We start from the raw sequence: 25,745 nt of genomic DNA on the forward strand, positions 1-25,745 counted from the left end.
AAGGTACGAGCCTCCAGCCTAAAAGAGAATAGAATGTCCCTCGGCATTGGAGAAACACCTGTGGCGAGGGGCGAAAAAGCCTCAAAACCTCTGATTCTACGCTATGTCCCTTTGTCGAGACGAAAAAAGGGTGAGTCACCTTTTACGGAATGCTCAAAAGGTTTGCAGGTCGGCGACATAGAAATTCTAAAGGAGAGTTTCATCATACCTCACATGCCGATAACAAAGCAGGAAGTCCACAAGCCGGAGGCGGAAGTAACGGGGTTAAAGCTGCCCGAGAGGCGAACTGAAGACGAATTCAATCCCAAAGCTTACAAGCTGTTGGCGAAGGCGGGCTACGACTTCACAACTCATACTGAGTTCAAAAGTTTGAAGATTTACGAGCAACCCCAACTCTTACCAACCCAAAAGAAGCTTTTGCAAGAAGAACACGCTATACCCACGTCGAGGACGGGACTCGGATATGAGCCGTTAGAGCCAGTCCGCATAATCAGAAAGGCGAAGGGGAAAGTGGCCAATAGCAATCATATCACTGTGGAAGAAGTTGATGATACAGGAGAAAAGGAGGGCAAAGATAAAAGAGCCTCAGCATTTGACCATATTAGACCGCTTGCCGCACGTGCCTTGGTCTTCGAAAGATTAAGTATGACAGAAGCAGAAAGGGGAAACCCACATACTATTCCCAGAGCCACTCGACGCTCTGTCTTTCGAAGGTTAACTCCACCAAATGAAGAAAATGAGGAAATCATCTATCAATCGCCGGTGGTGGTGCGACCGTTAGCCTTCGAAAGACTAGGCGCAGTTCCAAAGGAGAGCAAAGGAAAACCTCGCACTCCCATTTTTGATCGTTTAAAGCATGAGAGGGCTGAAGATTCCCTCGACCAATATGTCCCTAGTAAGACAAAGAAGAAGGGAAAAGCCTGTGCTGACGCCCTCGAAATGACTTCAGGAAAGAGGGGGCTGATACCCCGAGCGTCCATCTGGTGGCGAATCGACCTTAAAAATGTTGAAGCTCATCGGACCAGAAGCCATTAGAAGAGGCAAGAAGTGATGGAGAAATCCGTAGTACCGTCCTCTCACGCATGAAGAGAAACACCTTCGTTACTCTAAACACAAATGAAAGCACGCTCAAAGTAAAGAGGCGCGACGTCGTTTTCACCAATCCTCAGAATGGAAATTTAGAGTAGGAGGAAGGCAAAACTTCGTGCCACCACATCACCATCACCGAAGAATCCGAAGAAGATATGACCGAAGATGAAGTGGAGGACGCTCCGCAAGTCTCGAGGACGGTGGTCAATCCACGGTGGACGAGCTAAAATAGGTGAATCTGGGCACCATAGAAGTGTCGCGTCCGACTTTCAGTAGTGCATCCCTCTCAGAAGGGGAAGAGGACGAATACATGAGTTTTCTCACCAAATATAGAGATGTTTTCGCCTGGTCATACAAAGAGATGCCGAGACTAGATTCAAAAGTAGCAGTCCACCATCTCGCGATCAAACAGGGGTGTCGACTCGATAAGTAAGCTTAACGACGCTTTCGACCAGAATTTATCCCCCAGATTGAGGTTGAGGTCAATAAACTGATTGAGGCCAGGTTCATTCGTGAAGTTAAATATCCAACATGGATGGCCAACATTGTCTCGGTTAGAAAAAAAAATGGACAACTTTGTGTTTGCGTAGACTTTCGCGACCTAAATAGCGTATGCCCGAAAGACGATTTTCCATTGCCCATCACAGAGATCATGGTCGATGCGACAATGGGACATAAGGCCCTATCCTTCATGGATGGATCTTCTGGGTATAACCAGATACGGATGGCCCTTGAAGACGAGAAAATGTTGGCATTTCGATCCCCAAAAGGGATATATTGTTACAAGGTAATGCCCTTCGGGTTGAAGAACGCCGACGCTATTTATCAACGTGCCATGCAGAAGGTGTTTGACGATATGTTGCACAAACACGTGGAGTGTTTTGTGGATGACCTTATGGTCAAGACCAAGTGAAGATAGGACCATTTGAAAGATCTAAGGACCGTGTTCAATCGCCTGCGAAAGTACCAGTTAAAGATGAACCCCCTTAAATGCGCGATCGGCGTAACTTTAGGAAAGTTTCTGGGCTTCGTTATGAGACATCGAAGGATAGAGATAGACCAATCCAAGATTGATGCCATCCAAAAGATGCCAAGACCAAGAAATCTACATGAGTTGAGAAGTTTGCAGGGACGTCTGGCCTACATCCGTAGGTTTATTTCTAACCTGGCAGGGCGGTGTCAACCCTTTCAAAGACTGATGAGAAAGGGAGAGAAATTCGAATAGGATGAGGCCTGTCAGAATGCTTTCGATAACATAAAGAGGTACCTGATCAGCCCTCCTGTCTTAGGAGCCCCAGTAGCGGGCAAGCCGTTGATACTATACATTGCAGTGCAAGAAAGATCACTGGGGGCACTATTGGAACAAGAAAGAGAAAGGGGAAAATAATGTGCTCTTTATTACTTGAGTAGAACCCTGAATGAAGCCGAGAACAATTATTCCCTTATAGAGAAGACGTGCCTCGCGCTCTTCTTTGCCATTGATAAGTTGAGGCACTACATACAGGCCTTCACAGTCTACTTAATTGCGAAAGTTGACCCCATCAAGTACGTCCTGTCCAGGCCGATCATCTCGGGACGTTTAGCCAAATGGGCAATCATGCTTCAACAGTACGACATTGTTTATGTACTGCAAAGAGCATTAAAAAGCAGGCATTGGCCGACTTCCTGGCAGATCACTCGGTTCCATCGGATTGGGAGTTAGGTGAAGACTTGTTTGATGATGAAGTTCTCTTCACAGAAACCTCAGGGTTGTGGGTCATATTCTTTGACGGTGTGGCACGAAAAAGTGGCGCGGGGGCAGGTATCATCCTCATTTCGTTAAAAAAGCACATGTTGCCTTATAGCTTCACACTTGCCGAGTTATGCTCAAACAACGTTGTTGAATACCAAGCCTTGATAATTGGCCTCCAAATGGCCTTAGAGATTGGAGTAGCTTGTATAGAAATCTTCGGGGACTCAAAGTTGATAATCAATTAACTCTTATGCCAGTACGAGGTGAAGTATGAAGACTTGAAACCCTACTTCACTTACGCGCGCTAGTTGATGGAGAAGTTCGAAAGCGTGGCACTGGAACATGTCCCGAGGACGGAGAACAAGAAAGCAGATACCTTGGCAAACCTAGCCACTACTTTAACGAACCTGGATAATGTGCCCCTTAATATATCGCTTTGGCGGAGATGGGTTGTACCTCTGGTTGGGACTGCATATGGAGAAATGAATGCGATATAAGTCTACCTAACCGACGAGGAAGACTGACGGCAGCCCATCATAGATTACCTTGATCATGAAAGGCTCTCGGATGACCCCTGCCGTAAAACCAAGGTTCACAAGAGGGCCGCGCATTTCATTTACTACAAAGGTTCCTATACCGTCGATCCCTTGAAGGACTTTTCCTTCGATGCCTCAGAAAAGAAGAGTCGGCGAAGGCTTTGGAGGAAGCACACTCAGGTGTATGCAACGCGCATCAAGCTGGACCAAAACTACAATTCCAACTAAAAAGAATGGGTTACTATTGGCTGGGAATGATCCAGGACTCAATGGATTATGCAAAGAAATGTGAAGCCTGTCAATATCATGCGAGTTTCATTCATCAACCGCCCGAGCCTCTACATCCGACCATAGCCTCGTGGATTTTCGAAGCATGAGGGCTTGATCTAGTCGGCCCTATAACACCTAAGTCGATAGAAGGGCATTCCTACATCCTCGCAGCCATTAACTTCTCAAGATGGGCTGAGGCTGTTGCGCTAAGGGAAGCTAAGAAAGAAAACATGGTGGATTTTATATGCACTCATATCATTTATCAGTACGGTATTCCCCATCGGATCATGACGGACAATGGGAGACAATTCTTCCATATATAACGTCGCCGCAAATGGGTTAGCTGAGGCATTTAACAATACATTGTGCAACCTGCTGAAGAAAATTGTTTCCAAGTCGAAGAGAGATTGGCAGGAGAAGATCGGTGAAGCGTTGTAAGCTTATCGCACCACTCACTGTACCCCTACAGGAGTCACCCCGTACTCTCTCGTTTATGGGGTAGAATCTATCCTTCCTTTAGAAAGAGAAATTCCATCGCTAAGAATGGCAGTGCAAGAAGGGCTGATTACATAGGACAACGCCAAACTGCGGCTCCAAGAGTTGGAAGTACTGGATGAAAAACGATTAGAAGCTCAGCAAGCGCTGGAATGTTACCAAGCGCGAATGTCTAAGGCCTTCGATAAGCATGTAAAGCCTCGATCCTTTCAAGAAGGTGATCTAGTGCTCGTCGTAAGGAGACCAATTATCACGACAAGACATACGGGGAATAAGTTTACACCTAAATGGGATGGGCCCTACGTCGTCAAAGAAGTCTACACAAATGGAGCGTACAAGATAGTTGATCAGGATGGGCTAAGAATTAGCCCAATCAATGGAAAGTTTCTCAAGAAGTTTTATGCATAAAAAAAAAAAAGAAAAAAAAACCTTTGTATGAACTACGTTATGACTTGATCCCTGTCATTATAAAGGGTACGTAGGCAGCTTAAAGAAATTTAAGTTCATTCACATGATGAAAAAAAAATATATGTGCATGTACATGAGTAAAAAAAATATAGATAAATAAACAAATAAGAGAAGCAGAAATTAAAAGGAGGCTACAAGGCGCCAGAGAACATCACTGAGAAAATGACAAGAAAAACTTCCATTTAAGATATTTCAGCACTACAATAGTCGAATCCAGTAGCTATGCCTAGGAGTACGCCTAATCCAATAAGACGACCAACATCAAGTTACTGGTTCCCCAGCTCATGCTACATGGCTTCCAACACATGGCGTAGGACATCCAAAGCTTTGACATCCTTGTCAGAAAGGATTAGGGTGGTCTCGATCTTGTTTATCGGCCCCCATATCTCCGAGGCCTCAAGCTTATGCCGAGTTAAGAGGCCTTCACTGTCAGAAATCAGTAGCGATATTTCGGCCTGTTCGGCCCTGATGGCCTCCAACCTGGCTAGTAGTGTCTCTTCTTCTTGTAAGGCCCTAAAGTTGCGTTCAAGTAGCGTCTTTCGTTTAGCAAAAGCACTACTCTCATCGTACAATATCTTCTCCAGATCAGACTTAGCCTCCCTCAGACATTGCTTCTTACTTGTTTAAGTTAACTGAGAGGAATAGGATAACTGAAACTGATTATACTTCTCCACATTTCGAAAGTACTCATCGACAAGTTTTCTGAGAGAAGGGAGGTTGGCACCACAAATGTCGGAAACAACTCAGAATATCTCATGTGTTTCTTTCTCCAGATTAAGACCCTTCTCGAAAAGAGTACGCATGATCTTCTTGTGCATAGTCTCCCACATGGTTGAGGCTGCATGGCGTCAAACGTTGGAAACTACGGTGGCAGCACAGAATTCGGAAACCTCGGGGACGACCGGGGGTGGTGCCCTATCTACTTGCCTTGGGAACTCACTATCATATGGACTTGCCAAGACCCTCTACGCTTCTCCGGGTTGGAGAACCCTTCCTGCCGCAGGCACCAAGGGGAAATTAGTTTCCTTGCTACGAAATCTAAAGCCTCGATGTTCCCGATGACCACCGTCTCCTTGACATGAGGGATGTCACCGAGGATAGCACGCACTAGACAGGACCTTGGTACGAGATACACTGGCAGTGCTTTGGAAGTACCAATGCCCTCAACGGCTGAGTCAATGGCAAAAGAGCCCACCAAAGATTGTCCGCTTCGTGAGGCTTCAAGTCCTTGAAGAGAAAGGTTCAGGGGTGATTGCAAAAGGGGAGACTAAATGTAAACCGTACAGTAAAAAAAAAAGGGAGACGAGACGAGAGGACTTATATATATATAAAGGGACGACATACAAGTAGGTTGAGAGCGTTAGAAGCGACTAGATCATTATGAACCCTCTCAAGAAAATCGGCATCCGAGGCCCTGTGCTTTTTGGAGGGTCGCTTCTAACAACGATCACCAGTACTACTATGACTATCCTCCTCAACCGATTTGGAAGCGTCTTTTCGTGCGATCGCCGCCATCTCCTCAGTCAGGAAAAGTTGCTTCCCCCTATGGTTGATCCCTCTACCTTTGGGTAATCTTGGCGGCGTTAGGGGAAGAATAGCACTAGTAGCTAACAAATGATGATTCTTTTCGAAGTAGTTTCCATGCTTTGTTAACCACCAATCCTTGAACCATGGGGTAACATGAGTGTGCGGATCCAATGTACGGGCCGGCAGGAATACCCGAGACAAGGGCTTGCGTCTCGTGCATACTCTCCAGTAATGTAAAACGTTCTTCGGCGTAGGGGCGGGAGGTACTCCCTCTATATCATTCGGAATGTCCTGATGGAAGCCGAACTGTCGACCGAAGCGAAAGGAACTATACAACTCTATAGTTCGAACATTCCCACACTGGGAGGATATATAGCCTGATCGCATGCTGGAGAAATAACTCGACTTCAGAAAAGACAGGTCTCTATCATCAGTTAGGCGTTCATGTCTGCTTCTGTTCAGAATGCTTGTGTGCCATTGAATACTAGCGTCGCTATGGATCAATTCCCGTGCCTTGTACTCGTTGAAGTAAATCGAGCCACCTTCGCCAGAAAAGCAGGTCATCTTGGGATCTCGAACAGCTGCAGAAACGAGGTAATGCATATTAAAGTAATGGGCCAGCCAACTATGGACATAATGCATGGGAAAGTGAAAGTCCATGTGCCTGATCGGGTTCGAAGCCTCTGCTATAGCCCTAGGCCATGATAGATGTTGGTCAAGACCGGAACGACGAGGCTATAAACAGTCTCGTGAGCCACCAAACTAGCCATTCTGAAGACCCCAGGGCAAAGGTAACCTCCTTTCTGGGGAAATACAAAAAGGCATAACCAGCAGGATAGAAAGGCGGCCAGATAAGTTTTGTCCTTCAACTCGTCTTCGACCTCTAGCTCCCGAATAGCATGTTCTCCCTATTTGACCAATCTCAAAATGCAATCTGCGAACCGTCAGGATTTTGCATAGACCGAGACCGAGAGGCTTTCTTTTGCTTCCGTGTAACGGGTTTATCATATTTGTGAGCCCCTAAGAACCAAAAAGAGATCCAAGAGCTGATAGACATTGAGGAGTCATACTTCGAGCGAGTCGTGCGATTTTCTCTCTACAAGCACAGTATCGAAAAATACGACTGAAAAAGGTGTTCACACGTCTTCGGCAAGTACCTCTCTTTGTCATGGTGACCGGTTAGCTCTTTGAGGGAATGAACCACCTCTTCGTAAAATCTTCCTTTGACCGAAAGGCTCCCGAGCAACCAGAGGTCCCATAAAGAAATCAATGCTTCGCCCACCGCGGTATGAAGAGTGTTAGTTGAAGGGCACCAGGCTTCACAGAAAGCTCGAACTATGTCACCATTGCTATCATACGTGTACAAGGAGGCCGTCACTGTGCCAAGAAAACCGACGTCATGAAGGAATCGCTCGTTTCGACCTACTACAACCTCAAGCCACTCCCAGTAACAGTAAACGAAGCCGAATTCTCGAGGGAATTTTGTCACGACGGTCCAGCGGACTTGACCCTCAATTATGCGACGTCCAAGAGTTAGCACTCGATCGAAATTTGGGGTCTCCTCATGAGTTTAACTTCCAGCCCAAAACCTCCTATTTATAGCCGTTTCTAGCTCTTCTCTGTGTGATAACTCATCCTACAAATGGCTTCTTTAAAATTACTTAGGTTTAAGAATTTCTCTTAGTTAGACACCTAATTTTGGTTAATGTTTGCCCTTACATCTTCAACCTTTGTTTGTATTCAATTTTAGGGTTCTCCATGTATAATCTATAAGATCGTGGTCAAATTCAACGCATAATCCACGCTTCTGTCCAAATCTCGCTCTTTTTGTTCTCAGAATCTCGCTCTCTCCAACTTTCTCGCTGGTTTGGCTCTCGTGACTCTCGCTCTCGCTGGTTTGGCTCTCGTTCTCACTCTCGCTCTCTCCCACTGTCTCGCTGAGAATCTCGCTCTCTCCACTGTCGCTCTCTCCAATTTTCTCTCTAATCTCGCTAGTTTTTCACGCGTGGGTTGCCTTCACTGCTTGTGGATTCCACTTTCCATTTTTAACTCTTTCAAATTTTAAGAGTATATGGACAATTAGTTCGCCTCCAATTCTTCCAATGAGCAGTGCCCAAACAAAAAGTTATCTACTGCTCTTTGTCTCCTGAATTAACTAGCGCCCAACTTATAATTAATCCTCCCTGATTCTGCCCCCTTATTCATTATTTGTGGATAATTAATAAATTTCTTATTTTATTTTTTTTTCCAATTCTAAATTTTCACCCGATTTTCCTATTAAGTTTATATATTTTTCATTCTTAATTATATATTTTATTTGTTTTCCTGCTTTCTAAATTAGGGTTAGGGTATTACATTTACCACTCCTTTAAATAAAATTTCGTCATGCTTAACATTTGACATTTAATTTCATGTAGTGTATGCGTACAAATTTGGGTTGTTACAGCGATCGTGTAGCATTTGGTAAGCGATCGTATAACATTGGGTAGGTGATCGAATAGCATTGGGTAGGTGATCATATAGCATTTTGTTACCCAACGATCGTGTAGCAGAGCTCAGTGATCGTGTAGCAGAGCTCAGCGATCGTGTAGCATTTGGTAAGCGATCGTATAGCATTGGGTAGGCGATCGTATAGCATTTTGTTACTCAGCGATCGTGTAGCAGAGCTAAGCGATCGTGTAGTCGAGCTCAATGATAGTGTAGCATTTGGTAAGTGATCGCATAGCATTTGGTAGGCGATCGTATAGCATTTGGTAGGCGATCGTATAGGATTTTGTTACTCAGCGATCGTATAGCATTTGGTAAGCGATCGTATAGTATTTGGTAGGCGATCGTATAGCATTGGGTAGGCGATTGTGTAGTATTTTGTTACTCAGCGATTGTGTTGATAATTTAAGCGATCGTATTGTTACGAAATCAATAATTAAAGAACAAAAAAAAAAATATAGCGACAATTTCATTTTTTTTTTAATTCCTACATATTATTCCCACACATACTGGGACATTGTTTTCCCATGCACAACCAAACATAGTTATCCTTAATTCCTAGTAATTTTATTCCAGACATATAATTCCCAGACATCCTTAATTCCTGGGCATTGGGAAAACCTCAATCCAAACGCCCCAAATGGTTTATGAGGTTTCAATTTTAGTCCTTTGGGCACCAAGTACAAAATTAGTTCCTAGGTAGGTGATAGGAATGTTCGGGAGTTAAGTTGAGTTTGGGTTGAAGAACATTTTAAACCCAACCCACTTATTTGCATTTTAGACCCAAGTACAAAATTTTTTCGATTCAAATAACACTCAAAATGAATCCAACTCGGCCCAACTATGAAGCATTTGAATTGGGTTGGTTCGGGTTAATCGAGTCAGTTATTTAAATTTTGTTATAAAAAGAAGTAAAATATTAATATATAAAAATTTGATGTAATATGTAACAATATTCTACTTATCCTAAAGTCGGGAAGGAGTGAATCCATATTGTATTATTATGTTTGCAGCTCCCCACTCGATCTTGTCCCTAAAATGATATGCATATTGAGTCGGCAAATTGGCCACTCTCACCCATACAAATCAAAGGATAATCACTTGTGAACAGGAGTTCATAATTTACTCCAGATCAATAATAAGTTGTCTAGGTCATCCTTTTGGAATATAAACCTAACTAGTCAATGGAGTTACATCTAGTACTTACTATTTTACAATTCGGTCTTATGTAAACTCATTACATAGGATATCCCCAATTGTATGTTGCCTACACGAATGCGTCGAATCATTGAGTTTTTATCAAATATAAAGTGTGTCATATCAATAGCGTTATCCGGATAAGGTGTCCAACCTTATCTCTATAGCATAGATCCTTTATGGTGTATCTTAAACATTAATCCTCATATATCTCCACATACAGTTCAAGACACAAAGATATCCTAGGATGTTAGTTTATTGAATTTATGTTTATTAAGACAAAGTAAATATAATACAATCAATAAAACTTATTGAAATAATCTCGATAACTTTTTATTGATGATAATCAATTATTTACATTTTCTATCTACAAGTTTTATGACATATAACTCAACATAACTATTATCTAAAAGACGGAAAAGGGAAAACAAATGTTTTTTCCCATAACTCTTTTTAGATAGTATAGATAGATAAAAATTAAATTCTCCATAGTCCCTTCTAGATCGTATTGAAAAAAAAAGGGTTGAGAGTGTAATATATATGGTTTGAAACCAAAAATTAAATAAAGTTTTTGATGGTTGAAATTAAGTTAAAAAATAGTTATCATAAACGACAAAGAAAATATGGGTATTTAGGTCATTTCATTTATGAAGGTTGCCAGCAAATGGCCTAATCTCTTTTTCTTTTTTAATTCTTCTATTTGCATTGGGGTAAGAGCTGCCTCGTCCTCGATACAAACAGAAGAAAATCAATAACTCTGACATGGCATTTTCATTCTTCCATTTTATGGGAAACTCCACTATACGCCTTCGGAACTGCTGCATTGCGATTAATGTTTGTGTTTTTTATAAATATATTTAAAATATATGCTATAGATTACAAAGTCAAATTTTGAATTTTCCAATTCTAAAAGTAGTCGAATTAAAAAATTAATTAATAGTTAAATTATAATTTAAATACTAAAATATCAATCATGTTAAAGTATAATATAAAAGAATTAATATATCATTCAAATAAAAAAAAAAGTGCAATTAATATACCATATTTTATAAATAAAAACACTCGAACACCTATAATAAATATCAAAATTAAAAGGGTTATCATCTTAATATTTAAATTATATTTTAACTATTATTTTATTAAAATAAAATTATATAGATACTTAATTCACTAAATATACATTATTTTTGTGATATCATTGCTGTTTAAAATAAAATGAAAACATGTTCTTATGGTTTTTGTTTACAATAAATAAAATTATAAAGTTTGTTAGATATATTAATTATTACTTTTTATATATTGTCACATTAGAAATTTAAAGAGAAATAAATTTAGAATTTTTCAAGAAGTATCTAACCACATTGATATTTTTATTAATATTTTCATAAAATTACTATATTTTCATCAACATCGATAAGATAAATTAATTATAACTTATATTGTAAAAAAAAAAAAAAAATAGTGAAATTATAATATTTTGAAACCTAAGAATTAAGTTGAAACCAAGAGATCCAATTGAAACAAAATTCAAATTTGAAGGGTAAATTTGTAATATTAAGAAATTTAGTGACTGAATTGAAACTAAACTTACTCAAAATTGAATAATTAAAAATGTAATATTTTGAAATATATATATATGTATGTATGTATGTATGTTTGTAGAAAAACAATCTTCGACAATCTACGAAGAAGGAAAAACTATTTTAAAGGAAAAGGAAAAGAGGTAAACAAAAGAGTTGATAAAAAGAATTTAAAAAAAAAAAAATTGTGGAGAAGTTGAAAAAAGGAAAAAATAAAATAAAAAATAAAAAGGTGAAATACACTGAAGGACAAAGAAAGAACCCCATCGCTCTAAATAATTTTGAAACAACCCTTTTTCCCCATTTTTTTTTTCCAAAAACAGCCCTTCTTATCCAATTAACTCTTTTGTTGGTTTTGTGATTGAATCTTAAAGATGAATGATTTTATTTGTTGGGATTGAAGAAGGGCTAGTTACATAAATAGAATGCAAATCCAAAATAATAGAATATGTAGTATAAGAATAAAATAATTGCATATATAGATAAAAAAAAATGGTAAAAGACTAAAAAACCCATGTCTAGCCACCATTTTATTCGCTTCTTCCTGGTTTTCTCAAATTAAAAGCTATCACTAATAGCAGCTATCATTGATAACCATGATAACTGTTATCATCTATTATCGCTGATAGCTACTATCAATTGTTATCGATGATAATTACTATCAACGATAGCTTTCAATTTGAGAAAAATGAATACAATCTTGAAATATTAGCTTTTAATTTGCTATCAATTATTAGTAATTTTCATTGATTCATTTTCATCAATTGGAATCAACGTTGAAATATTACTACTTAAGCCTATTAGTGATTATCAATTTTAGATTCATAAATAGTTATCAACTTTGAAAGAAGACCAACAACTTTGGTTATCATAGTAGTTATCATCAATAATATTTTATCATAACTATCACTAATAACAGCAATCAGTCGTTATCACTTATAGACTTTCATCAATTATAATCAACCTTGAAATATTAACACTTAAGGCTATTAATGATAGACTTCTATAACTGGTTATCACCTTTGAAAGAAACTCAATATATAGATATCACCTAAATTTTATCACCGATATCACTAACATCACTCATATTGGTTATCAGTGATAGCTTCTTTCACTGGTAACATCACTAATAAGATGCTATCAATGATCTCACTGATATCATGCTATTGGTGATAGTTCTCTATCACTAATAACGTGCTATCAGTGGTAACTTCTATCACCGATAACGTGCTATCGGATAGCTTCTATCATCAATAACGTGCTATCAGTATTAGCTTCTATCATTGGTAACATGCTATCAGTAGTAGCTTCTATCAATCATAGCCACTAAACATGTTTTTGCCCCTTTCTTGTCATTCCCAAACATTTATAAGTCTCTTTTCTTTTCTCTGATTGCTTCTATCACTGATAAACATGCTATTAGTGATAACTTCTAAGCATTCCACTTACATTTTAGTTTGAGATTCAACTTTATTAATTAAATTCATTAAGTTGGCTATCAATGATAGATTTCTATAAGTGGTTATTAACTACGAAAGTATAATTAAAGATTAAACCATGAATGATAGAAAATATTAGTGGCTATTACTGATTGATTTTCATTTGCTATTTATATTTATAATGTTACAATAATCAAACTTGATGATTGACTTCTTGGTGTTAAATCATTTATGAATTGAGTACCTTCAAGTCATACATACGAAACTCAACTTCATAATTCTTGTGGAAAAAAAAAGGGAAGAAGGAAAATTTAAATAAAGGAAAGAAAATTTTTAAAAATAAGAGAAAGAGAAGAAGCAAAAATTGAAAAAAGGAAGCAAAAACCGGACAAATGAAAGAAAAACTAAAAAAGAAAAACAAAAGGAAGAAGCAAAAAAGAAAAAAAAGAAAAGAAAAAAAAAAGAATAAGCAAGAATCAAATAAAGAAAAAAAATAAGCAAAAATCGAAGAAAGAAAAAAATTAAAAAAAGAAAGAAAAAAAAGGAAAGGAAAGAAAATAAAAAATAAAAGAAAGAAAAAAGAAAGGGAAAAAGAAGGAAAAGAAAGGAAATAAGCAAAAATCGGATAAAAGAAAAAATAAAATAAAATAAAAAAGGGAAGAAGCAAAAACTGAGAAAGAAAATAAAAGAAAAAATAAAAAAATGGGAGGAAGGAAGCAAAAATCCAAGAAGAAAAAAATAAAATGACTAAAAAAATGTGTATAAGAAGATAAGACAAAGAAAGACGAAATTGAAAATTAAAAAAAATCAAAGATTAATTAGTCAACTCATCCATATTTACAAATATTTTAAAAATGTAATATATTTTTTTAGATTTTTTCTATTATTCTATTATGTATTATAAATATCCAATCGAGAAATTGCAGAGCGGTAGTTTATATTATATTTAATTTGTTGGTGTTGAATTCTTCCACCGTGGCGTTTTGGCCTTGCTTCTTCCATGCACAAGTTTACCTGTGGACAAAATCTTTATATATATATATATATATATATATATATATATATTTTTTTTTTTTTTTCCTCCGAAAATTTGCATCCGTGAATGCGAGAATGAGTTCCTTTTATTTGTTTCACAAGCAAAAATTAAAATATCAATGACAGAAAAAAAAATAGACCTTAATTTTATATAAAAAAAATTGATAAAAATATCGATATTTATTAAAAAAAAATTAATTAGTAATTAAATATCTTACGATTTTCAAAATAAGTTAATAGGTATATATTTATACTATATTTATATTAATGACACTTTGATTATTATTTTTAGTCTTTCGTAAGTTTTTTACGATATAATAAAAATATCGATTCATCCTTATATTGACATCAAATTCATGAAAACATGAGAATATCAACCTTTCGACAAAAATTTAATACGATGATTCTAAAATATATTTTTTGACCTAGTATTATTAAGTAATAGCTTAAATTTGTAGGGTTTAAATAAAAAATATTAAAAAAAAACTGTATAGAATTAGTGGGCACTTAAGAATAGCAATAACTCATCATAAGAATGATGGTGGTCAAATTTTGGTGACCTCACGGACGAACAAATATGGTGTTCTTCACAAAAGACTGAATTTTGTACGCTATTTTTGCAAATAGTTTCAAGACGATCTATTTTTTACAAATAATTTATGAAACAACTCTATTTTTATACTTAATCCAAATGAAAGATACGTGAAGAAAAGCGAGAGGGAAAAAAGGAGATGAAAGCCGTCGGTCTAAAAAAACATACATTTTTGGAGATTATATAATTAAAATTTAGGAAACATACATTACTTTCTCTTAATTTATAGTCTAGTAGGAGTGCTCAGATAACTAGACAATTCGAAAAGCTCAAACTATTTAATCCAAAATATAAGAGTTGGGTTAGATTATTTTTGTTCTTGAATTGAGTTGGGTTAAAATTTTTCTAATTTTGTTAGATTGGGTTGGATTGTGTGTTAAATAAAAAAATTTGTGTTGACCCAATCCAATTCAAGTTATATATATTCGTTTAAAGTTTGATTACTTTGTATTGATTAATTTGTGAGTTTTTAATATTTTTCTTTTAGAATTGTTATGATATTTGTTTTTGTTTAAAGTTTGCAATAAATATCATAGATGTATTTAATATTTGAATTTTATGAGATTTTAGTTATTAATCATGTGTTATATATTTATATATTTTTAATTAAAAACAAATTATAAGTCATAATCCGACAACCCAACCCAACATAACTCTAGTTTTATGGGTTGAGTTGGGTCGGAGATTTTATTTGGGTCCTTTGGGTTACCAACCCAACCAACTTGAATTCTCGGGTTGGTCCAAAAAACACTCCCAACCCAACTCAACTCATGTACACCCCTATGGTCTAGTCTCAATTTCATTTATAAATTTCAAAATATTACACATTTAGTCTATACAACGTAGGTAACACCTAAATATTTTTCATTAAGAGAAAAATGACATAAAGAATAAATTTCATAAAAATAACAAAGCGGTTTCTAATTAGATAGTTGTTTAGGCATAGAGATAAGTGTAGCCCAAGGATCACTTAAATATGGGAAAAAAAAAAAAAAAAAACTTTGGTGCAGCTGTTGTAGTCCAGCTAGCACCTAATAGAAATGTGTCATGTCCCATTTTTCTAAATATTTTTTTTTTTTTAGTTTTCTTTGTGTAGAGTAGAGGGAACATGAGATTAGTTGTACTAATTCTAATTATTATTTCCATCAAAAGAAATGAATGGTGACAACATATAATTTATATACCATATCTTTGTTTATTTGAAATTATGAGGTTTGAAAATTATTTCAAAATTAAATGGAATTTGGGATTTCTGATTACTTAAATGAAATGTATGATACGAATGAAATTTATGATATATAAGTATATCAAATATCTGGAGTTTCATTTTGTATATTAAATGGATGATTAGATTTACAATGACCATGATTGAGAATTGTTTGATCGTCATTCTCCGAGGCGATTTATGTTGAACGTAGAGTGATTTATATACTTATATTGAAATTGTTAAATTGATTATGAATTACATTTATGTTAGGGTGCCGTAGTTAAATCATTATTTAATGGGATTATATATAGTGTATTGTAAACAAAATTTACTAAATATACTAGGATTTATGTTGAACATTGAGTCAATTTCATAAATTGGTTAAAATAATTTCAAACACATAACATAATGTTCTAAGGTGTATTTAAAATATAACCATGAATTCGTTGGAAGAACGAAAAAAAAAAAAAAAAGCTACATACATACGTAAAATGAAAAGAAAATCACATTAATTACAAATGAAAAAATATCAACTAATTAATAATCTATAATAAATGCATATTATCTTTCCAACACACTAATTAACATATATTTGGTCAAATTCTCTTTAAATCATTAAGAATGCTTGAAAAATCTAAAAAAATTTATCTGGAAGCGTGTGAGAATGATCCAAAACAGAAGTATAAGAAAGGTTTTGAGGACTAAGGTAGGAAGTAGTGGAAGAAAATAGGAAGTAAGAACATAGAAAAGAAAAAGGATGTCAGTCCAACCCCAAATTTAAAACCAAACTCCTCAAGCTAGTAGTAAAAGAAATACCCAACCCCAAACTCAAAAGAAAATCCAAAACCAAAGCAAGACGATGATTTTGATGCTAGTTATAGACAAAAAAGGGAAAAGAATTCTGTATGCTAAAGCAAATAAAAAATTCATAGACGTACTCTCCACTATACTTTCACTCCCTATTGGAACCATCATGAAGATACTCTCCACTACCGCCACTGCCACCCTAAGCATTATTCACATGATTGGTTCCCTCCAAGTCTATAACGCGTCGACAATTTGAACATAAACTATTTCGAACCTGGAGAATATAAGTTCATACATCAACATCAAGAAGTTGTTTTCACATTTCTTTAATCTTTACAATTAGTTATTGTAACTACTTGTATCAGAAATAGTATTTAAACTCATCATTTATAAATTTTAGATACAACAATAAATACATAGCTTCAAGAAAATCTTGAGCAATTTGTAAAGAAAAAGGGGTTTGTGACTTAGCTTTATAATAAAACTCTCTCCTTCTCGTGGACGTAGCTTTCACAGTCGAACCACGTACATCGTAGTGTATTTCCTTCTTCTCTTCTCATCGTCTACAAGATCGTCCATCATTTACCTTTTCTCTTCATATCGTTTAGTAGAACAGAACGATCGTCTACCTTCCTTCGAGCAATCGTCTACACGATTGCATGAACGTTCATCTTCTTTCAAGCAATCGTCTACACGATTGCGAGATCGTCTACCTTCCTTTGAGCAATCGTCTACATGATTGCATGATCGTCTACATCTTTTCTTCTGCCATCGTCTACCCGACTGCAAGCATTCTCATCGTTCACTCATAAACAATCGCACAGATTAAACAAAAACTCATTAGGGTTAGAAGAAATAAAGAATACATAAAGGCAGTAGATTGAGAAAATCTAAAAGATAGAGAGAGAAAGAAATTTCATTTTGCACCCATCAGAAACAAAGTCTTTTCTTTTTTCCATCAGACAAAATTTTAGTGGGATCATCCACGTGTTAGCCATCAGCTGAAAAATCGTGGTCAATTCTCAATCAAGATCTCTACCAACCAAGAAATTTGGGGCATAGATCAGGGCCTCAAGAATTGGATCAAGATAAAAGGGCCTCTTTATTTTTCATCATTTAGGCTAAAAAAAATTTTCTTTTGCAGAAGCAGGCCCATCGAAGAAGAAGCAGGCCTAAGAAAGAGGTATCAGAGCATCTGGACATTCAAGATCTCTATTCTTGGAGAATCAAGACACGAATTTTCATCCAAAATGTTAGTAACAAGGTTTAAGGTGGAGAAATTCGACGGCAAAGGAGTCTTCGAACTGTGGAAGGCCAAGATCAAGGCAATACTCGGCCAGCAGAAAGCCCACAGAGCCATCCTTGATCCATCAACACGCCCTGCCACTGTGACAGCCCAAGAAAAGGAGGATTAGGAGTTGGGAGCCTACGGTACATTAGTTTCTAATCTAAGTGACAGTGCTCTTAGACAAGTATTAGATCAAGAAACTGCATATAGAATTTGGACTAAGCTAGAAAAGTTGTATGCTACTAAGGACCTTCCTAACAAAATGTATCTTAAGGAGAAGTTCTTCACATTTAAAATGGATTCATCTAAAACATTATCTGACAACTTAGATGAGTTCAAGAAGATAGTTATTGAATTTAAAACTCTAAGAGAAGTTGTAGGTGATGAAAACGAAGCCTATGTGCTCCTAAACTCTTTTCCTGAACAGTATAGAGAAATTAAGAATGCACTAAAGTATGGAAGAGATAGCATAAGCACAGACACCATAATCTCAGCCCTTAGAACTAGAGAGGTTGAGCTACAGGTTGACAAAAAGGATAAACCTAGTGGTGAAGAACTGTTTGTAAAAGGAAACTTCAAACAAAACTACTCTAAAGACAAGAAATCTCATAACCCAGAAGAAAATAAATCTAAAAAATAAAATAAAATATAAGTATTGTAAGAAGAAAGGACATCTAATAAAAGACTGTTTTATTTTAAAGAGAAAGAACCAAGAGAAAGAGAAGGATTCAAAAGGAAAACAGCCTGAGGCATCTGTTGTAGAGGGTTCTTTCATTTACTCATATGCCTTAGCCTCAACTCTAGACAGATCTAATCATATAAACCCTCTAGCTAAACATGATTGGGTTTTAGACTCCGGATGCACCTACCATATGACATCAATGAAACCCTAGTTTACCACCTTTAAGGAAATAGAAGGAGAAATGGTTTATATGGTAACAACCAAGCCTGAAAATTGAGGGCATTGGCTCTGTTTCCATGAAACTCAAAGATGGAACTATCAAACTTCTTAGGAATGTGAGATATGTTCCACTACTTAAGAGAAATCTAATCTCCTTAGGCATGTTAGATGTTATAGGGTGTAAATACAGGGGTAAAAGAGGAACTATTGAGGTACTAAAAGACTCAAAAGTAATCTTAGTTGGGAAAAAGGTAAATGACTTGTTTATGGTAAAAGAGGTAGAGATGATGACTGGAGCTTATGTAGCCACCACAAATTAGATTACCGAGGCTGATTTATGGCACAAAAGACTATCTCACATAAGTGCCAAAGGCCTAGAAGTCCTATCTAATCAAGGTATTCTCCCTAAAAGTCTTTCAAAAGAACTAACCTTTTTGTGAATATTGTGTTTTGGGGAAAGCCACTAGGAAAAGTTTCACTAAAGCACAACATACCACAAAAGTTATCCTAGATTACATACACTCTGACCTATGGGGTCTAGCTCCTACACCTAGCCTAAGTGGCTCAAGGTATTTACTTTCTTTCATTGATGATTTCTCTAGGAAAAGTTGGGTTTACTTTCTTAAAACTAAAGACCAAGTGTTTGATAGGTTTAAGGAATGGAAACTCATGATAGAGAAACAAACTTCTAAAGAAATTAAATACTTAAGAACTGATAATGGGCTGGAATTTTGTAATGAAGAGTTCAACAAATTCTGTAAAGAAATAGGAATTACTAGGCATAAAACAGTTAGGTACACTCCTCAACAAAATGAAGTTGCTGAAAGACTTAATAAGACAATCATGGAAAGAATTAGATGTCTCTTATCTGATGCAATTCTAAGTGAAAACTACTGGACAGAGGCTGCAAGCTACACAGTGTACACCTTAAATATGTGCCCACATTCCTCCCTAAATTTTTTGACTCCTGAAGAAAAATGGACCTCACATCCACCTAACCTAGATAACCTAAGGATATTCAGATGTGTTGGTTACATACATCAAAATTAGGGGAAATTAAAATCTAGGGCAGTAAAGTGTATGTTTGTAGGTTTTTCTGATGGAGTAAAAGGTTTTAAAATGTGGAACCCTATTGAAAAGAAGTTTATTATAAGTAGAGATGTCACCTTTAGAGAAAAAGAAATGTTTATGCAAAAGAAAAAGACATCCTATGAAGTTCCGAACAGCCCTAACACCACTAGGACTGAGGTGGAGTCACCTAAAGCTTCTTCCACTAACCAAAACCCTCCTATAGATTTAGAAAAAGAAGAGGATGTCTCAAATGAGACCATTGGGAATACTGAAGCTATCCCTGACCTAAGTCAGTATTCTTTAGCTAGGGATAGATAGAGAAGAGTGATAGTTCCTCCTGCTAGGTATACTGAAAATAGCTATATGAACCTAGTTCTAAATGCCACAATAGCTTCTAATGACCAAGAACCAGCTACTTTTGAAGAGGCAGTGAACTGCCCTAATGCTAGGTCTTCGATTCAAGCTATGTGTGAAAAGATGGAGTCACACACTGTAAACAAAACCTGGACCCTAGCTCCTCTTCCTAAAGGTTGTAAACCTATAGCTTCTAAATGGATATATAAACTAAAGGAAGGTTCTACCAAAGATGAAAGGACTATACAAGGCAAGGTTAATGGCTAAAGAATTTACTCAGAGAGAAGGAATAGACTATACTGAAATCTTTTCACCAATAGTGAAACAAACCTCTATTAGGCTTCTTTTATCACTAGTTGCTCAGTATAATTTAGAACTAGATCAACTAGATGTTAAAACTGCCTTCCTACATGGAAACCTAGATGAGGTAATATATATGGTTCAACCTAAAGGGTTTGAGGAAAAAGGCAAGGAAGACCTATATTGTCTCCTAAACAAATCAATATATGGTTTAAAACAATCCCCTAGATGCTGATACAGGAGGTTTAATGACTACATAGAAAGTATAGGTTTTCAAAGGAGTTCCTATGATATTTGTACTTATATCAACTCTACTTTCTATAAGGACAAAGTCTACCTATTACTCTATGTTGATGATATGCTACTAACTGGAAAGTCTACGGAGGATTTAACTCATGTCAGAAATCTCTTAAAAAGAGAATTTGACATAAAAGACTTGGGTCAGTCTAGAAAGATCCTTGAGATTGAAATTCAGAGAGACAGAACAACCTCAACCCTAACCATAAGTCAACTAAGATACTGTGAAAAGGTTATAAATAGATTCAATATGGAAAATGCAAAACCTGTTACTATTCCTATTGCTACACACTTTAAACTGTCCTCTGAGAACTCACCAAAAGAGACAGACATAGAACATTTGACTCAAACGCAATCAATTCCATACAATCAAGCAGTAGGGAGTCTAATGTACTTAATGATATCTACTAGACCAGACTTATCATACAACACTAGTTTAGTCAGTAGATACATGTCTAGCCTTGGAAAAAGACATTGGGAAGTAACAAAATGGATTTTAAGATATCTTATTTGGTCTAAACAGTCAGAATTAACATATCAAAGTACTAATGAATCAAATTTAGAACTATATGGATATGTTGATTCAGATTTTGCAGTTGACCAAGACAAAAGGAGATCTCTAACAGGTTATCTATTCTTATTTGGTCCTAATTTGTTGTGTTGGAAAGCTAATTTACAGTTAATCACAACATTGTCAACCACAGAAGCAGAGTATATGGCACTTTCAGAAGCAATAAAGGAAACTCTGTGGTTAAAAGGACTGATGAAGGACTTCGGTATTAATCAAACAGTAGTTAAAATCTACTGTGATAACCAAAACGCCATTCACCTTTCCAAAAACCCTCAGTATCATTCAAGGACCAAACATATAGACATCAAATATCACTTTGTTAGAGACAGAATAGAGAAAGGAGAAATCGAGGTGCTAAAAGTTCATACCACCGAGAACGCAGCTAATATGCTTACCAAACTTGTGAGTAAAATCAAGCTTGCAAGTTATCTTGGTCAGATCGGGTTTCTGCTTCCTGAAAAAGGGTGAAGACATGTTAAATTATGAAGGAGAAGAGGTTGCATGTTAAGCTTAAGGTGGAGATTTGAAGAATGTAAGCTCATACATTAATATCAAGAAGTTGTTTTCACATTTCTTTAATCTTTAAAGTTAGTTATTGTAACTACTTGTATCAGAAATAGTATTTAAACTCATTATTTAATTTTTTAGATACAACAACAAATACATAGCTTCAAGAAAATCTTGAGCAATCTGTAAAGAAAAAGGGGTCTGTGACTTAGCTTTATAATAAAACTCTCTCCTTCCCGTGGGCGTAGGCTTTCACAACCGAACCACGTACATTGCAGTGTATTTCCTTCTTCTCTTCTCATCGTCTACAAGATCGTCCATCGTTTACCTTTTCTCTTCATATCGTCTAGTAGAACAGAACGATCGTCTACCTTCCTTCGAGCAATTGTCTACACGATTGCGTGAATGTTCATCATCTTTCAAGAAATCGTCTACATGATTGCGCAATCGTCTACCTTCCTTTAAGCAATCATCAACACAATTGCATGATCGTCTACATCTTTTTTTCTACCATCGTCTACCCGACTGCAAGCATTCTCATCGTTCACTCATAAACAATCACACTGATTAAACAAAAACTCATTAAGGTTAGAAGAAAGAAAGAATACCGAAAGGCAGTAGATCGAGAGAATCTGAAAGATAGAGAGAGAAAGAAATTTCATTTTGCACCCATCAGAAACAAAGTCTTTTCTTTTTTCCAAAATTTCAGTGGGAACATCCACGTGTTAGCCATCAGCTGGAAAATCGTGGTCAATTCTCAACCAAGTTCTCTACCAACCAAGAAATTTGAGGCAAAGATCAGGGCCTCAAGAATTGGATCAAGGTAAAAGGGCCTCTTTATTTTTCATCATTTGGGCTAAAAGTTTTTTCTTTTGTAGAAGCAGGCCCATCGAAGAAGAAGCAGGCCTAACAAAACCAAAGTAACAAGGAAAATCTCGTAAACCCCAAACTTCCATCCAATACTCATTCCAGACTCTAGAGCCTGTTGAAACTTGCAACCCTTCGATGGTCAAGATTTGACGACAGTGAACAGTAACGAACCACGACCAGCAATGGCCAGAAGAATGGGACCTGCAAAATAGAAACTCATTACAGGCCGAGTCGCGGATCTCGCTCTCTTTAAGACGTTTCGCGGCTCTGCCCAACTGTGTTAACAGTTCATCGGAATTGCCACATCGTCCTTAAAAGAAATCAGACATGAGGATTTCCATGAGCAGCAGAATGATATTTCCAAATTCCATTCGAAATTGAACACTAACAATTAAAGTTAAGAAACGGAAACTTACAAGTCATGCACAATACAAAATTACAACATGCTTTACAATGAGATCAAGGGATAAAGTATACATACCTTTGAAGACTCATTCTTCAAACTCCCTTGATCACGAACGTTCGATTAGTCTCCAAGACGAAAATACATGAACGCTCGAACACAACGGCTGTAACACAGCACGATCAACAACAATCACCACACGAACACCGCGAACACATAACGAACGGCCTCCAAAATCTCGAACTCAGTCGAGTTGAGTGAGGACACCACCATAATGGCTACCTTGGTATTCTCGGTGTGAGAATCTAGAAGTGTGGGCTTTGTGTGGACTTGGTTAGAGGAAGAGACTGGAGGAAAAACAATCATGTAAACGATTGAGCAAATGGGAGATGAGAAGTGTTTATCGTATAGACGAATGCTCAATCGTGTAGAAAAAGACAATCTATCGTATAGAAAAAGCCTTGTGATCGTTTAGCCAGCTGAATAAACTACCGTATAGTAACACTCCATGATCATTTAGTCTCCCTTTCAGCTATCGTTTAGTGAAAACAATTCCATTTGATAGAAAACCGTGAGTTCTTTCCGATAATAGCAATTCCTCTAAATTTAGGAAAACCTTTTTCCTTTTATCTCACGGTTACCATAAAACTACCAATAACCTCCCACTTAATTGGTTATTAGAGAAAAAGAGATAATTATCCAATAATTAATATTATTATAAATATATATGATAACCAACTTACCATATTATATTTGTAACCTATAATTTTAATATTTCATCTCATGAAACATATAAACTATAGCTCTTTTTTCTATTTTATGGTACTTAATATAAATCATATTTACATTATCTCATATATCACACCGATTATATCATATATAATTGAATCTCTTCTTGTCAATTTGAACATTTCAAATCAACACCAAGAACTGATTCTCAACTTGAATCCATTGAGCTACCAAGAGGACCTGATAGACCTATAGCTTGAAGCTCCAACGGTATGTGAATAACTGACTAAACTCTTTAGTCATGGGATCCACCATCCGTTAACTGCCAAACACTCAACTAAAGACCGATAGCTGCGCTCTTCTTACTACAGATATATTTTGTGTCCATATCAACCAATCAATAGTGCGATAACTCTTCACAAATCGCTTGTGAGTACAGGTGGGCCAATAACCGTTATGTCCCTATAGTTACATCTAACTCCTTATGTACCACTGATCCCTCTAATGAATATAAGTCATAGTTCTACTATGACTAAGTCCTCTTTTCCAAAGAGAAGTTGTGTCCACTATGTTCAAGACCTGGAATCAACCCTTAAGGGAGCAATCTATCTACTTACCACTGCTTCGGGGAAGGAATGACTTCCATCTTGTGTAATCAAGTTCCTAGCTCCCAAATTAGACAAAACCCCAAAAAGGTAGGCATGTTGAGTTGACAATCTGGCCACTTTCACCCATACTAATCAAAGGACCACCTTCAAAGGCAGGAGTTTTGAAAACACTCAGGATTGAGGTTATGTCATCTATGGTCATTTAGGTGAGAAGTAAGTCTCAAGTATCAATGGTGTTATATAAAGAGACGAATCATCTCGTGGTCCAGTCTTATACAAACTTTTTGTATATGACACCCCAGCTCATTTGCCTCCACATGAATAGTCAGGATCCACCATCTGTAGTAGTTCACAACACTTGTAAATCTCTACAAAGCGAGCTATATCCGTAGTGTCACAAGGATCAAGTATCACTCCTTATCCTTATACTACATACCTTTTTAGGTTATCATTTAAGGCATGATCCACTTGTATATCTCATATACATGCTTAAGTTTACATACAATAACTATAGAGCTTTGTTTATTGGATAGAGTAAATGCCAAATAAAATAACTCTTATTTGATTCATAACAATGTGTACAGTTTACGAACTACGAGACTCCGAGAGAATTAGGACACCAATCATAACAATTTCCCACTTGTCCTAATGCCTTGAGACACTAATGTACAATACATGAAATATACAAGTACAATCTACAATAAACTAGGGCATACTCTATACCCCAGTATCATCTCCCACTTGCCCTAGACAAGATGCCGCATGTCTCGTAGACCCAGACTCTCCAGATGATCCTCGAATACTTTAGCCGTGAGAGCCTTTGTAAACGGATCAGCAACGTTGTGCTCTGACGCGATCTTTGTGACTATCACATCATCGCGATGCACAATCTTCCTGATCAAGTGGTATTTCCGTTCGATATGCTTGCCTCGACGATGACTCTGAGGTTCCTTTGAATTTGCCACAACCCCGTTATTATCACAATAAAGAGTGATCGACAAATCCAAATTCGGAACAACTTCCAAATCTGTAAGGAATTTCCTCAGCCAAACAGCCTTCTTAGCTGCTTCACAAGCGGCTACGTATTCAGCTTCCATAATGGAGTCAGCGATGAATCCTTGCTTGATGCTTTATCACAATACAGCCCCTCAATTTAGAGTGAACATTGACCCCGATGTCGATTTACGAGAATCTCTATCAGTCTGAAAGTCAGAGTCTGTGTATCTTGTAAGGATCAAATCCTTATCTCCATACACGAGCATGTAGTCCTTCATTTTCCGAAGATACTTGAGGATCGTCTTGACTGCCGTCTAGTGATCTAATCCTGGATTGGATTGATAACGACTGACAATCCCTACTGCATAGCAAATGTCAGGTCTGGTACA

At 36.8% G+C, this 25,745-nt stretch overlaps 1 pseudogene; it reads left to right on the forward strand.

The window, feature by feature from the left end:
* Positions 1-33: 33 nt before the first annotated feature.
* Positions 34-2,314, forward strand: LOC150035177 (uncharacterized; annotated as a pseudogene).
* The last annotated feature ends 23,431 nt before the right edge of the window (positions 2,315-25,745 follow it).

This window comes from Benincasa hispida, chromosome 7 (assembly GCF_027475165.1).
Source record: "Benincasa hispida cultivar pf3 chromosome 7, pf3_genome.v1.1, whole genome shotgun sequence".
In the NCBI taxonomy this organism is placed as follows: Eukaryota; Viridiplantae; Streptophyta; class Magnoliopsida; order Cucurbitales; family Cucurbitaceae; genus Benincasa; species Benincasa hispida.